At 42.6% G+C, this 17,242-nt stretch overlaps 1 long non-coding RNA gene across 1 annotated transcript in view; it reads right to left on the reverse strand.

Moving 5' to 3' along the window:
• The window catches only part of LOC120638702, a 303,340-nt gene that overhangs the window by 125,422 nt on the left and 160,676 nt on the right, over positions 1–17,242 (reverse strand). The gene's annotated exons all lie outside the window — the stretch shown is intronic.

The following is a 17,242-nucleotide window of genomic DNA, read 5'->3' on the forward strand; positions in this document are numbered from 1 at the left end:
ACAGCCCAGAGAAACATTTGTGCAGGGCTGAGAAGTGTATTGGTCAGGAGTAACTTACTCCTGCCTGGGGTTCCTGTGTATTTGCTCCTATGTGAGGGGCAGCCTGTCCCTAACAGATGTGCGCTGAGAAAAACCATGATGTGGGGTTTTCTATCGAGTCCAACTGGAGAGAAGGGGCTGGCACCAGCTAGCCAGACCGGTTCCTTTCAGTTGCTCCCGGACTGGCCACTCAGCCTCTAATTATCAAAGGTTCTGACCTCTGCAAAGGCAGGAAGATTCTTCTTAGATCGTCTGGCCAGCTTCCCCAGCTTCTGAAATAACAAGCATTCTTCTTGTGGGCTAAGCGTTCAGGGCATCCCCTTAAGGAAGCTGCTCTTATTTTGATCTATACCACACCAGAGAAAGCACCGAGTAAAAGGTCCGATTTCCATTCTAGTGTACACTCTCAGCTGCGGTGAGGGAATTCTCCCTGCCAACAGAGACGCTGGCGTGGAGCTCCATGTTCCGGCCAGAGACGTTCTGCTTTCTAGTTTCCCATGGTAGGCACTCATTCCACAAAAATGCACCGGTCCCCTCCACCTCCAGGCCCTGGGGGGATTTTGATCAGGAGAGCTTAGCCTGATTGCCTTACCCTCAAGAAGGAGGAGAAAAGTATGAGTAACCAAAGCAGGGGATTTCATCAAGCAGTCTGGATGGTAAAGGTCATGGGAGGTAGAGTCTATTTTTCAGCTAGGAGAACAGTTAATTTACAACTGTAACTCGGGGGACGGAATGGTCTCTTCTCTCTGCTTCATGTTGGCGTGTACATCCTGATATTTTACCCGTGTGCAAGTCACAGGGTTCCATCGCCTCCCTATATCTGATGGTTTTTCTCTCTAAGTCAGAACTGTGAGTCCTGTTTCTCGAAGGAATCACAATCGATGAATCCATGTCACCATATCCTAGAGCGATGACCTCCATTAGGATTTCTCCAAAGGCCACACCCGGGTTTACGGAATAGTTAGGAAGGCCACGGGTATGTTAGCAAATCATCCACAAATAATTTACATACACCTCCATAGACTTTAAGCGATTTTCAAGCTAAAATTCAATTATAGCTACTCCTGAGGAATCATTTTGTGATTTTTTTCTAGTTTCTGCTCCTATTCACTCACTCAAGCTCATTGAACCAGATCCTGTAGGTCAGAATTATATGTCCGAGAGGACCAGCCAAGTCACAAGCAGGGTGAAGGGTGACAGAGAGGTCCAGGGGGACTCTTTACAGGGCCCCTGGGTCACGTTCTAAAGAACGATGCCCTCGAGCCTATGACAAACCTAGACAAACCTAGCTATGGTGCAGGGCATGTTAGCCGTATGTCCAGGGAAAGAAAGATCATGCTTGTTTCTCTGATCCATTCAATTCATTCTTCAGTATTCTCTTCAGGGTCCCTTTCCTTCTCAAACCTAAATGCTGAAGGTGGCAGCAGGGATGTCAAGGAATATTACTGTTCTTCGGTCAAATGTTTTAAGTATTTTCTTTATCTGCCAGACCTGAGGCATGCTGATTTCCTAGGCTAAAGTGAGAACTAGGCTGGGAAAAACAGCCTTACCTGTGTAAGCGTTCCCCACAGTGAAGAAAGGACTTCCTATTGTGCATTTCCCACCTGCTTCAATTGTGACTTCTTTAAGGTAAGACACCTCACACTGGGAAGAGCCCAAGGGTTTACACTGATGTTGTAGAAAACTTTGGCTTTAATTAAAGACTGTAAGCACAGATAAGTTTCCTTTGCCTCTGCGCTGGTGGGAGCTAACACACCAAGGAATGGCTCGGCAGGGCTGCCAGCCAGTTAGACTTTTGCCCTTAGATTGTGTCTATACTCATTCATCCCTACATGTTCATTTTTCTCTTGAAACTGCGTATAGCTGCCACACTAGAAACAATGACGGTTACGGCAAATGTACCCTTAAAAAGACACAAAGCAAAATGAAAGAAAAAAAGCTTCCCCCTTCCCGCCCCCAACACAAAGCCTGATTTCTTTTATTGTATAATTGGCCCGTTTGTATCGTCTTGTACTCCACATGAGATGGCAAGCTTTTGGAGGGCAGGGACCTAGCTGTAATTTATTTCATTGTCTGTCTCTTGGCTAGATTGTAAATTCCTTTGGGGCAGACAGGGATCCCATCTTCTACCTCTAATGTACTTTCCCAAGCACTAGAACAATGCACTAGAACAGTAGAAAGGCACGCAAAAGGTGATCAATAAATGGTACTCTTCTACTGAACTTTGCACACCGCAGGGCACTCAGTTAAATGTTTATCATGTTGTTGTTGATAACAATAATAAAGGTTCGTGACTGTGTTATCCAATTTGTAAATGTGTTATCTGAATCAAAATGAATCTCTTTCTTGTGTATAGATATATATAGTATATATATATAGTGTGAATATATATATAGTACACAGCATGGCTCAGTGGAAAGACCTCGGGCTTGGGAGTCAGAGGTCATGGGTTCTAATTCTAGCTCTGCCGCTTGTCAGCTGTGTGACCTTGGGCAAGTCACTTAACTTCTCTGTGCCTCAGTTACCTCATCTGAAAAATGGGGATGAAGACTGTGAGCCCTATGTGGGACAACCTGATTACCTTGTATCTACCCCAGTGCTTAGAACAGTGCTTGGCACATAGTAAGTACTTAGCAAATACCAACATTATTATTATTATTATAAACATACTGGTCCAAAACGTACCCTGATTTCAGATCACTTTCTCTGTATGATATCCAGCAACTTTCCCCTTGAACTTTTACCTCCAGTACTTAGTTTCATGTTGCAACTGCAAAGGTAATAAATCTGGTGCAAAATTATAAATCTGGCACAGATACAATGCAGAGCTCATCATCAACAGGAGGAGTAATAGTTGAGCTTTACTTTTCTAAAAATGGCATTTTTTAACTACTTACTGTGCCAGACACTAGATTAAATGCTAGGTTAAAGTCAAGCAAATCAGGTTGGACACAAAGTCTCACATGGGGCTCAGTTTTAATTCCCATGTTACAGGTGACATAACTGAGGCACAGAGAACCGAAATGACTTGCTCCAGGTGACTGAGCAGACAAGTGGAGGAACTGGAATTAGAACTCGGGTCCTTTGACTCTTTCCACTAAGCTATGTGCAGAACATTTTAGAAAGTGTTTGGGAATGTACAATCCAATAATAACAACAATAATAATAATTGGGTTATTTGTTAAACTCTATGTGCCAAGCACCATACTATGCACAGGGGTAGATACTAGATAATCAGGTCAAACACAGTCCCTATCCCATATGGGGCTTGCAATCTAACTAGGAGGAGAACAATTACTGAATACCATTTTACAGATGAGGAAACTGAAGCACAGAGAAGTTGACTGACTTTCCTAAGGTCAGCCAGCAGGCAGGTGGTGGAGCTAGGATAAGAGCCCAGGTCCTCTGACTTCTAGGCCCATGTTCTTCAACTAGGACTTCAACAAGTTTACAATCTATTGGGACATACAGGCAGACACAGATTGTATATATACATTTTATGGAAACAAGAGGGAAAATATAGATACAGCTAATAAAAACAAAGGCAAGCAGAAAATGAATGAGTGATAAATGATTGGATTCAATCAACATCCACATTAGAGGTGTTTTACCTATGTGTGATAATGGGTAAAGTCATATCACTTTCTTAGCCCAAAAGAATCACTTGTGAAAACTGCAGTCAGCTGTGTTCATTACATCAATCTGGCTGGGTATTTATCATGAACTTTTTAATTTGAGATCATGGATTGATTTTTTAAATTTATTCCATTCTCTTTTTCTAAAGTCATTATGTAATTCAGGAACGGAAAACTTTCAAAGATTAAATTAATGACCTTGGTATTGGGTAGTTCATTTGTCTATGTAACCCAGGTCTGGAGTCTCTGTAGAAGACCTCTAAGATTTTTTGCCACTTCCTTTTATGTTTTGACTGCTTTTTGAAACCATTCTCTTGGCCTGCAAAGTATCTATGCTACTTATCTAAATACTGGGAGAAACATGTTATTAATCTAAAGAATTTCAGAAACAATTGAGCCGTAAGATTTCCAAACTGCTCAGTATCTATTTTGGTAGCGCAGACTTGCATCTAATATGTAAATAAAAATCCTCTGGATGGGAATATATTCAAGTTGGAGTTTCAAATAAAATCTGACTAAATAATCAAAGAACTTTCTTGAAACTACTCATTTAGATGCCTCAAAGAAAGAGTTAAAGTGCACTCGGTGTACATACCAAATATCAATTCTTTGAAGTGGCTCCATTAAAAATGTGGAGAGAATTTAAAAGCCCCCAAGTAAAATATCCTTCATTATTAATGATTATGATGATGATAATAATAATAGCAGTATTTGTTAAGAACAAAGCTCTGTGCTATGCACTGGTGTAGATGCAACATAATAATACTAGTAATGATGATAAAAATTTTGGTATTTGTTAAGCACTTACTAGGTGCCAAACACTGTACTTAGCACTAGAGTAATTACAAGGTAATAAGGTCCCACTTGGAGTTCACAATCTGAGTAGGAGGGAGAACATTCATTCAATTCATTCATTCAATAGTAATTATTGAGCGCTTACTATGTGCAGAGCACTGTACTAAGCGCTTGGAATGTACAAATCGGTAACAGATAGAGACAGTCCCTGCCTTAGATGGGCTTACAGTCTAATCAGGGGAGACCGACAGACAAGAACAATAGCAATAAAACTATTGCAGGTAGAGATCAGGTATTGAATCCCCATTTTACCAATGAGTGAACTGAGGTCCAGAGAAGTTAAGTGATTTGTCCAAGGCCATTCAACAGGTACATAGAGGAGCCAGGCTCAGAACTCTGCCTTTTCTGACTCGATTACACTCACCACTCCCAGAGATCATGTTTGGGAATAGCAAAGTCAAGTATATGGAAAGTTTCGGGGGCTAGGCCTGGACCTTTGACGGAGGCCTTGGACGGGTTCTGGAGCCTCATCTCCTAAAGGGAGAAGTGCTTCCTGGAGTTGCAGAAAGTCAGGAGCCTCAGAGCGAATAAGGAACACTGGAAGTCTGGAGCTGGAGGGAGCAGCGGTAATAAGAAGTGTCCTCCTACAGTATCCGCTCACCTTCCCCTCTGGCCCCTGCCAAGCTCCCCTCTGTTACAGCTCTCTAACTTCTCTGGACAAGACTGGGAGATGGTGGCAAAGTGCTGGTTTTCAGCACTCTGGCACCTCTCCCATTATAAAGTAAGCACTGACACAATCCTTTAGTTCGGCTGGATGGATAATCCTTACTTTAAAACCAGGATGCAAACCCACTGAACTCTCCCTCCGCGTTGTGAGCACCATCAGTTCTATATCCCTCATAATTTTTCAGAGAAATATGATTTGATCTGAGTACATTTGCTACAGTCTGGAATGTATTTCCCCAGTACTTGACTTTTAGTTTACAATAGGTATCAGATGTTCTCTCATAGATTCAGTGTCATATTCTAGCACTGATTATTGAACAAGCTGCAGTTTAGCTGTAATTTGAATAGCTTCAATCGAAACTAAAAACTTGCCAGCTTTTTTTAACACCAGCACTGACAGACATCTTAATTAATCTTTGATGCCTTTGTTTTAGAAATGAGAGTAGAGCTAGAATTTCTTCCTCCACTACCATTAAAAGTTGCTCTAGCTATTAAAGAATCAAGGTGCTTTTTGAGTAACACATTTCTAGTTCCTCAAAGCTAGAATTCAAAAAGTAACCCATAACACACTTCTTCACTGTTTACGAGTATTTTGCTCCTCAGTAACTGAATTCTTCTTTACCAATAACTTTAATTGCATCAATCATTTGTTCTAAAACTGCTCTTTGTCTGTTGAACTGTTCCATCCTTCTGAACTCATGATTGTGAAGGTTAGTGATGACACAGCCAAGAGTTACATGTTTTATGTTACTTGATCCATACAAATATATGACTCCAGTCTGTCATGCCTGAAATAAATTTACTGCAAATAAATTTGTCTTTATTCTATGCTAACCATAGAGAACAAAAAAAAGCCAGCGTCTGGGGAGAATAACCAAGTCAGGGATGTTAAGTTCCAACTTTACAATGAAAGGCAGATTTCCCATTAAAAGGCAAATTCTTCATTTCAAAAGATTGAATAAAATGGTACTTAAAAAAGAATTCCAGCTGGTTAAATTTAGGGCACTGAAAAATGTTCAATCCAAGAATATTTTCTGGCTCTGGGCCCATAGATTTTCATTTGATTATAAATTGGTTAAATTTTCATTCACTTTATGCTCTTGCCCTCAGTATTTTGTTCCTAGACAGGAGAAAAGCAAGGGCCAATAGTCAGGTTGCCTTTAGGAATACTGCCTCCTTTACTTAATGTCCTATTGCAATTTAATCACTGGCAGTTTAAAAATGACCACGCACTTGCTGATACATTTTTGGTGAAAGAAGGTGGAAGAAATGTTGATATCTTTCTTTCACTGTTTTTCCTCTTCAATCATCAACCTGACCCTTTCCCTACCTCTTTTCTGCAGCCCTGCCCATTTTCTTCTCTGAAGCCACCTGTAGAAGGGAGAAAATCCTACAGAGTCTATTTGTTTCCTAGTCTTTGCCATCCAGTTTAGACCTTTTCATGGTTTTTTTTCCTTCCCATTAATCATTAAGACTCCCTTCTTCCTTCCCAGCCGGGTCTTGGCCCGGCCCATTGCTATTCCCCTGGCCTAGGACTTTCCCACATGGATCTCACCCAAGAACCCTGTCCTCTAATGCTGCCCCATTCTTTACTCCCATGCTATTTCTGCTTGGTCACCTCCTTTGCTTTTTATAACTGAGTGGCCCAAGCCTACTCTTGGAACCTCAGTGGGTTTGGACTCTTATGATGGGTGGGCATGGGGAGCGGTCCCTTTCCTGATACTGCATGGCGTGGGCATGCCATAGTTACTACAGTTCAGTCCATGTCACCCCACTCCTCGAGACCCTTCAGGGGTTCCCCTTCCACCTCTTTGTAGAGGAGAGGTTCCTTTGTCATTGGCTTTAAGGTATTAGATCATTAATTCATTCTGTCATATTTATTGAGTACTTACTGTGTGCAGAGCACAATCAGCTCTCCTCATCTTACCTCGCCGATCTCAATCAATCAACTGTATTTCTTGAGCACTTATTGAGTTCAGAGCACTGTACTAAGTGCTTGAGAAAGTACACTCTAAAAGATTTGGTAGGCATGTTTCCTGCCCACAAGGAGATTATTACAGCCCAGACTGCACACTTTGCTCCTCTAACACCAATCTATTCACTGGATATAGATCTCGCCTCTCTCACTTAACCCTTGTAAACACCCTCCTTTTGGCCTGGAACTCCTTCCCCCTTCATATATGACAAACCGCCACTCTCCCCACCTTCAAAGCCTTGCTGAAACCACTTCTCCCGAAAAGATTCCTTCCCCAATTAAGCCCTCGTTTCCTCTACTCCTTCTCTCTCGGTCACCTATGCACTTGGATCTGTACCCCTTAAGCACCCCAGGCTAAATCCCACAGCACTCGCGTACGTAGCCATAATTTATTTTAATGTCTGTCTCCTCCTCTAGACTGTAAGGTCCGCTGTGGGCAGGGAGCTTGTCTCCCAAGTCTATTTAGTTGTTCTCTTCCATATGCTTAGTACAGTGCTCTGTTTACAGTAAGTGCTCAATAAATACCACTGATGGAAACAGAGGGAGTAAAATGGGGATCCTGAAAGCAGATCAGTCACTGATGCACCTGTTGCCCTCAAAACCAGTCTCCATATTTTTGCTTAAGTTTCCATTCGGGCAATCCAGTGTTGTCCCAGAAGTCCAGATCTCTTAGCGGCCTCTCTTTCTGGAGCACTAGCAATACACCAAAGCAAGTTCAGCACTTGCAGATCACAAAGAAAAGGAAGTTGCTTTCTGCTGCTGAAAAAGCTAATCCATTTTTTTAAATTAATGTCTTCTCCTCGATATTTTATTATACTCTCCCGAGGGCTTAGTACAGTACTCTGTACATAGTAAACGCTCAATACATACAATTGATTGATTAATCGAGCCAAGTTGAGTGGAAAGAAAGGTAATAGTCTAGCCAGTACAATGTTAAGGAAGTGGGTTTTAATCCTACCTCTGTCACCTGTCTGGTGTGTGATCTTGATCAAGTCACTTTAGTTCTCTGTGCCTCAGGTCTCTCCTCTGCAAAATGGGGATTCAATGCCTGTGCTCCCTCCTACTTAGACTGTGAGCCATGTGGGACCTGATTATCTTGTATCTTCCCCAGTGCTTAGTACAGTGCTTGGCACAGGGTAAGCGCTTAACAAATACCACAATCAGCATTATCATCATTAAGTGGGGACTGGCTGGACAGAATTCACAGGGACACTCTCAGTGAGATGTAATATAATAATTGTGATATTCATTAAGCATTCACACACTGCATTACGTGCTGGGGTGGATACAAAATAATCAGGTTGGACACAGTGCCTGTCCCACTTGGGGCTCACAGTCTAAATAGGAAGGTGAGCAAGTATTTAATTCCCATTATAAAGATGAGGAAACTGAGGCATCCCCAAAATTAAATGATCTGCCCAAGGTGATACTACAGGCAAGTGGCAGAGCTGGGTTTAGAACCTAGGTCCTCCGAATCCCAGGCCCGTGGTCTCTCTGTTAGGCTTCGCTGCTTCTCCAAAGATCCAAAGCCGAAGTTCTATGTTCAGTCTGGTTTGTTCATTCACATGAAATGGACATCTCACAAACAGCAACATAAAACCTCAGTGGAAATAAACATTTTTCATTAACTGATTGGGAATATGGTCTAATGAGGTGGACCTGAAACACAAAGCATTCTTATTATGTGTTAATATTCTTTTTCTTCCTCTCTCTTCCTTTATCCATCTCTCTCCCCTTTCTTCCCCACAACTTTTGTCACTTTCCTGTTCAGTTTCTCTAATTTGCTGCATTTCTCTTCTATTTCCCTCTCACTTAACATTTTCTGAGACATACCACTTTTCTCCCCATTTCATGTCTTTCAGAGTCTGTGTCAGTTCTCTTTGTCTCATTTGATGTTTTAAGGATCTGGGTCATGTTTGTTATCTCATGTTGAAGGAATCAGGGATTTCTATGTCAATATCCCTCTCTCAACTCCTTCTACTTTAGTCTTTAATAGTTTGATAGAAGTGACTACAATGCTGTGTCTATATTAAATTATAGGATACAAAGGCTTGGAAAAAATTTCCTTCTAACTAGAAATAATGTGGACAACCCAGTCCATGATTTTTAGGATATTCTTAGAACTCAAACAAGAAGATTTTCTTTTCCACCAAAAAATCTTATGTTCCCAATTTTATTTCTGAAAACCAGTGATACATCTATCAGCTTTTATCAGAAGTTTTAACACAACTGAAATGGATGAAATGAGTTCATATAGTACCAGAAATGGGCATATCACTAAATGGAAGAAAAAGTTAAACAACCTTGGTTATTGGACAAGCAGAGAATTGCCATTAGGCCATTTTTGCAAATAAGAAAAGTGAATAAACCTAATCCCTGCCAGGAGGTTAGCAGTAAGCCACACAAATTTGCACAGCATTCTTGCTTATTCACCCATGGTATACTGTTCTTCAATTTAGGTGGATAGTCTAATAGTAACCTGGTTGGTTTTGCACAATGTGAAGCTGAAGTCTATTATGCATCCTTGCAGAGAGATACCCCAAAACAACGTGGCTCAGTGGAAAGAGCCTGGGCTTGGGCATCAGAGGTCGTGGGTTCTAATTCCGGCTCTGCTGCTTGCCATCTGTGTGACTTTGGGCAAATCACTTAACTTCTATGTGCCTCAGTTACCTCATCTGTAAAATGAGAGAAGCAGCATGGCTCAGTGGAAAGAGCCCGGGCTTGGGAGTGAGAGGTCATGGGTTCGAATCCCAGCTCTGTCACTTGTCCGCTGTGTGACTTTGGGCAAGTCACTTAACCTCTCTGTGCCTCAGTGCCCTTACCTGTAAAATGGCCATTAAGACTGTGAGCCTCACGTGGGACAACCTGATTTCTCTGTATCTACCCCAGCGCTTAGAACAGTGTTCTGCACATAGTAAGCGCATAACAAATATCAACATTATTAAAATGGAGATTCAAACTGTGAGCCACACGTGGGACAATCTGATCACCTTGTATCTCCCAGAGCTTGGAACAGCACTCTGAACATAGTAAGCACGTAGCAAATGGCACCATTTTTTTAATCTGGCTGCCCAGGCTTAGAATCACCCCCGAGGTGAATCTGAGTTTCTTTTGGGTGAAACCACTAGAAACCTGGGCTGGAAAGGTGTCCTCAAGACCAGACCTCCAGCCTGAGGAACAGGAGGACACCATAGACTGTAAGCTCATTGTGGACAAGGAACATGTGTACCAACTCTGTTATATTGTATTCTCCCAAGTGCTTAGGACACTTCTTGGCAAACATTAAGTGCTCACTAAATATGACTGGTTGATTGATAGGGCAGTACTGTGCTGGAGATTCAAATGATTCTATTCTAGGGAAGCCAAACTTAGCTGAGGGCCTTTCTCTTAAAGGGATAGCTGCCTGGCAGAAAGACAACTAGTAATTTTGAACCTTCCTTATTACTATGACTGTGGTTTGCTAATAGTTCAAGAGAAAAATGCACATAGTTCAGTGGGTAGGATGTTTGATGGGATGATTTCAAGGTTCCTCTTCTCTGAAGAAGCAAGCACCTGAGCAGTAGGATTGTAGACCATTAAAAACCTCCCTCACTACATCACCAGAGTCTCCTGTCTGGAACAACGCATGCGGGGGACTTGATTATACTGTTGATAGTTTGTATGGCAGCACTAACACTTTCTCAGCTTTGCAAGTCGTGATTCCACTAGGGCCCAGGTGGCAACGTGTGAGTGGGTAGGCAGGGCTGTAGCAAATTTCCCTGTGCCTATGCAGTCTTCACCTATGTTAGCCAGCTACAAGCTGAAGCTGGGCTATCAATCAGTCAATCAATCGTATTTCATTCATTCAATAGTATTTATTGAGCGCTTACTATGTGCAGAGCACTGTACTAAGCGCTTGGAATGAACAAGTCGGCAACAGATAGAGACAGTCCCTGCCGTTTGACGGGCTTACAGTCTAATCGGGGGAGACAGTATTTATTGAGTGCTTCCTGAGTGTCGAGCACTGTACTAACTGCTTGCAAGAGTGCAATACTACAGAATTGGTAGACATGTTCTCTGCCCATACTGAGCTGACAGTCTAGATGGGGAGACAGACATTAATATAAATTACAGATATGGCCGTAGACACTGTGGGATCGAGGCAGGGGTGAATAAAGGGTGTAAATCCATGTGTAAAGGAGATGCTGAAGAGAGTGGGAGAAGAGGAAATGAGGGTTTAATCAGGGAAGGCCTCTTGGAGGAGACGTGCCTTCAATAAGGATTTGAAGGTGGGGAGAGTGATGGGATAAGAAGACGGAGGGAGTTCAGGACAAAGGCAGGACTTGTGCAGTGAGATATACGAGATCCAGGTACAGTGAGTAGGTTGGCGTTAGAGGAGGCTCTTGATTCTCAAAGCAGGGCTTTTTCCACTGGTCCAAGAGCAGGGCTCCTCATAAAGCATCCTGTTGCCAGTCAGTGACAGAATTCTAGGCTGCTAAAGCTTCGTATCCAGTCGTCAGTCAACCAATTAATGTTATATATAGAATATGTACTGAGTGCAACACACTGCGTGAGGCACTGGGAAGCATTCAACAGCAGCCAAACACATGCTTCCTGTTCTCTAGGAGTTTACAGACTGAACTATTTACAAGTAGTGGGAATAGTTGGAAGAACAGAGAAATAGCCAGTAGAACTCTTGTGTTCTCTCCTCACAGTATAGTGCTCTGCACACAATAAGCACTTAATAAAGACTATTACTACTACAAGGGAGGCTGTTGCCTTGACAAAACTTGGAGTGTGAAGAATTAATTGGAGATAGTTTTCTGAAGGAGGTGAGAGAAGGGCTCTTAAGGTAGGGGAAAGCTGTGGTCTGGGGGATTTGAAGTGAAAGGGCATTCCAGGCAGGGGAGAAGTATGAGCTGGGGAATGGGGTACATGGAGGAGAAAGATGTGAACTCTCTGGTTCCATTTATCAAGTGGTGAGTTCTCTATCCCTTTTCCACTATCATTTCTAGCAGGACCGGATCCTAGCTCCTGGAGCTTTGGTGCCAAGTCTAATGGAGAAAATAGTAACTATTTCTCTATACTGGTCTGAACCAGTGAATGTGGCTATGATGGTCCCCAAAGTGGCAACTGTACTACACTGCCAGCCTTGGCACAGGCCTGCCCAAATGCTATCATTTCTGGCTGTCCAGGTGTTGGTAAAACATGCCTATGCAAATATTCAGGCTTATATTGGTGAAGGGGGTGGGGGCAATAATCTTAACAAAAAAGAAATGAGGGAATAGGAAGGCTATTCCAGGAAACTCTTTCTGGAAGTGAGGTTTCCCAGAATCTTCAAAGTTTTCCTAGAATCCTTTGGGAATTTAGAACCTTCCTGGAAGGTGGTGGATCTGCCCAATAGGAGTCTGGGAATGGCTCGGTGAATTAGCGATTAAGGCAGTGCTTTTAAAAGGTTCCTTGTCAGCCTGGGGGAAATCACTTCCTCTCGAAGTGATTGCTGCTCGAGAGTCCCTGCTTCTTCAGCTCAGGCCCCTCCCCCTATCCCAGCTTTCCTGGGTTCCTGAGGCTTTCAGCTTTCCTATTCCCTGTCCCTAAACCCTGAACTTGCCTTCCTGTCTCTCCAGTCTTCCCATAACCCCTTTTAACTTAATATGGTATTTGGTAAGTGCTTTCTATGTGCCAGACACTGTAATAATAATGTTGGTATTTGTTAAGTGCTTACTATGTGCAGAGCACTGTTCTAAGAGCTGGGGTAGATACAGGGTAATCAGGTTGTCCCACGTGAGGCTCACAGTTAATCCCCATTTTGCAGATGAGGGAACTGAGGCACAGAGAAGTGAAGTGACTTGCCCACAGTCACACAGCTGACAAGTGGCAGAGCCGGGAGTCGAACTCATGACCTCTGACTCCGTAGCCCAGGCTCATTCCACTGAGCCACGCTGCTTCCCCTGTACTAAGTGCTGAGGGTAGACACAAAATAATTGGATTGGACACAATCCCTGTCCCACATGGGATTCAAAGTATTAATCCCCATTTTATAGATGAGGTAGCTGAGGCAGAGAGAAGTGAATTGCCCAAGGTCACACGGCAGATAAGTGGTGGAGTTGGAATTAGAACTCAGGTCCTCTGAGTCCCAGGTCCTTGCTCTTTCCACTAGACGAGGACAGCTCCAATGTTGAGGAAAGGTAGTGATGTAGAAGGAGGATAATAATAATAATTATGGTATTTGTTCAACACTCTGTGCCAAGCACTGCTGTAAGCATTAGGGTAGATACAAGGTAATCAGGTTGGACACAGTCCCTGTCCCACATGAGGCTCACACTCTTAATCCCCATTTTACAGATGAGGTAACTGGGGCCCAGAGAAGTGAAGTGACTTGCTCAAGGTCACACAGCAGACAAGTGTGGCAGAGTCAGGATTAGAACCCACGACCTCTGACTCCCAAGCCCGTGCTCTTGCAAGGACAGGTGGATGGGGGGAGAAGTTCACAGCTCTCCCAGGCCAACGTCCCCCTCTTTTTTCTTCACATTCTCCTTCTCAACTGCTGATTCCTATCTTGGTCTGGCCCCAGCCCTATGATTCAGCAACTCCAGAAAGCAGGGACTGCCAATCCCGGAAACAGCTGGAGTGGTGGAGGATGTGGGGGAAAGCAGCTGTGACAGGAGCAGCAAGGAGCTGTAGAAAAAAATCAAGGGTAGCATGGGATAGCTCGAATCCATTAATCAATTAATGGCATTTCGTTAGCGTTTACCATGTGCAGACCACTTTAAGACTGAAGAGAGAGGGAAGTGAGTTTAGACTAAGGAGAGGAGGGATAGGGAAACCAAAAGCCATGAGAACCCCAGGGAGGGAGAGGGGGTGGGTTATTTTATGTAATTTAAAGGGACAGTTCAACAGGAAAGAGTGGGTCACTTCTGACCTACTTAATGCAGAGAAATTCACCTCTCTGATGCTTAACTTTTTAAAATCCAAGAAAGTGGCTCTTTCTCACCTCACCTCCAGTGCTGCTCTGCCTTCTCTGACTTCTGATTTAGAAGTATCTAGGTTTTTGTTTAATTATCATTACTTCAGAGCAAATAGGAGGGGTTAGGAATTGATAATTTGGTTGCTCTGCAGGAGCAATGTGAAGTTTGGCCAAAGTGCTGCTAATTGCCCCATTGAGATCGGGAACCTGGGGGCCTTCTAACTTCCGCTGTAGGAGGCCTGGTGCTGAAGTTTGAATTGGAGAAAGTTGTCTGTAGCTTTTCTCTCTTTTGTTCTCTTTCTGAATTAAATGAGAATTTCTCCACTTGTGATTGCTGTGCATCATTTGAAAATATTGGGGATTAACTATGAATCTTTCCCCAACCTCCTTACTACTTCCAGAGGTCTTCCTTGTTTCTCCAAATGCCGATGGAGTGTGGTGAATCTGGGCAGGAGATTTTGAAAAACAGAAGCCAGCACTTGACCCTTGACAGACAATTTTGGACTCATAGGCCAGGTTCACCTCTTTTTACAAGCTCTAGTTAAGTGGCAACCACATTGCCTTGGATTTTATAAATGCAATCTGATAACGCTGATTATAATACTACATAATGAAGTCAGGCAGTCCAGAAATACCAGAATCAGAGCTTAAACCATAAAATCCCAGACATACTACTCTAGAAACACTCCAAATAAATAAATCAACACAAAATCAAATAAACTCAATGCCCAACCTAAATCAGCCATGGGTATTGTCTAGGGAAGGTTTTATGGGAGAATAGAAGACTCTTTAAGGGGCGCTTGTAGGACCGTGCCTCAATGATCATGCACTATATGGTGCCCATTATTTTAGAAGAGAGCTTTATGTCTATCTTATAGCACACAACAATAAAAATACATTCTCAAGGCTCTGATTCCTTTCAGCTGTGTCCAGAGAAAATGTCTGCAGAGCCATAGAAGAAGAGCAGCAGAAAGCTCCGCTGGGCAATTAGACCAATTCCAGTGGGGAATACCTCTGGAGCTAATAATAACAGCATCCCCTGGCAAGAACTCATTTATTTATTCAATCATATTTACTGAGTATTTACTGTGTGCAGAGCACTGTACTAAGCACTTGGGAGAGTACAATGTAACAATAAGCAGACGCGTTCCCTGCCCACAATGAGCTTACAGTCTAGAAGATGACAGAGAAGCCTTGGTCTAATCATTAGGTTGTCTCAATTCAGACCTGTAAGAAGGAGTTGATCACAGGGCATCTTTTCTCTCATTCTAGCCAGTCAGGTTCCCACTGAGGCATGAAAGCGCAACAAATGAATCAAAAGATAGAGTGTGGCCCTTTGCAAGATATATTCCACAATTTTATGTACAAACTCCATTTATGGTCAAAGTGACCCCATTGTACTACCAATTCTATGCTCTAGCACCACAGACCAGAGTAACCAAAGCTCTAAACACACTGTGCCCTCCTAAAATATTTTAAAGGCAGAATTGAACCATCAATTATAAAACAGCTTCTGTAGGTAAATTCCCTGTTAATAGTGTCATTTTCAAATACAGTACATCATCTTCATCAATTTTTTGCCTATCTCAATCTTCCAGATGAGGTTTCGAGGCTCCAAGCTCAATTTTCAGTTCATGTTTTGGTTGCATGCAACAGGCATGCCAAAAAAAATTTGAGCAACCCCAATTTTCTGGGTTCTTCCAAATCAGCTATCTTTGCAGAACTTCAGACACAGGGCCTCTGTTTCTCCATCACGGCATCAATAGTTCTTTACTGGGGACTATTTGTAATGGTTTAAAGTCCACTCTACGTTAGATAATTTTAAACATTTTCATTTGTTTCCAGTGGAACTTGATTGAAACTTAATTTAAGTTCCACTGGAAACACTAATAAACTAGTGATATCTGGACAGGGTAGCTCAATGAGATTCCTGAAGGAAGGAGGAAGGACCACAGCTGGTTTGAAAGAGATTTAGATTTCTTTGTTTTCTTTCTGCAAATTTTGCCTTTTACCAGTTGTATTTATTGAACACTTACTATGTGCAGGGCACTGTACTTGACGGTGTCACTGAAGCCAGAGAATAATAATTGTGATTTATTTTTTTTTTAAAAGAAGTTGGACAGTACCTCACCCCATGTATTCCATATGACTTTGTCCTGACTGAGTACTTACTAACTTAACTATGGCCTTTCAGGCACCCAACTCCCATGGTTGGCTTGGGAAACCTGTATATTCAATCATTTATTAAGTCTAAGAAAGTATTCCTTGGCTGCAAGTGCTGATAAAAATTAAAATGGACGTTGGAGGATGATTCTGGAATCTCCATCCCTATAGATCTTCATGAATAGGGCAGGAAACCACCTGCATATCCACCTCAGAGACACTTTTTCATCTCTATAGGTCTTCCTTTTTGGTATGGTTCATTCATTCATTCAATGGGTATTTATTGAGCGCTTACTGTGTGCAGAGCACTGAACTAAGTGCTTGGAAAGTACAATTCAGCAATAGAGATAATCCCTACCCAACAACAGGCTCACAGCATGGTTCCATTCACATTGCCAAATTAATTACTCTTTAAATGTCTTTCAATCATTCATTTACTCATATACAGAGAGTGCTTACTATGTGCAGAGCACTGTACTAAGCTCTGGAGAGTACATTAAAACAATAGACAGCTACAGAAGAAAATTCCATTTGCAGTGAGAAGCCTAGGTGCCACCATTCACTTTGGGTGTGGGGGTCAAAAGGGGTTAGAGCATTACAGGGCCAGCTAGAGAGATGGGGCTTGGGAGTGGTGAACACAGTCAGAAAAATTTGACTTTGGATCTTTGCTTTTCATTCCTTCTTAAGAGCACTTGCTACAGTGTGGCTTAGTGGAAAGAGCCCGGGCTTGAGAGTCAGATGTCGTGGGTTCTAATACCGCTCTGCCACTTACCAGCTGGATGACTTTGGGCAAGTCAATTCACTTCTCTGTGCCTCAGTAACCTCAGTAAAATGGGGATTAAGACTGTGAGCCCCAGGTGGCATGAGACAACCTGATTACCTTGTGTCTACCCCAGTGCTTAGAACAGTGCTTGGAACATAGTAAGCACTTAACAAATACCATTATTATTATTATCCTTGAAA

This window comes from Ornithorhynchus anatinus, chromosome 11 (assembly GCF_004115215.2).
Source record: "Ornithorhynchus anatinus isolate Pmale09 chromosome 11, mOrnAna1.pri.v4, whole genome shotgun sequence".
NCBI classification, from domain to species: Eukaryota; Metazoa; Chordata; class Mammalia; order Monotremata; family Ornithorhynchidae; genus Ornithorhynchus; species Ornithorhynchus anatinus.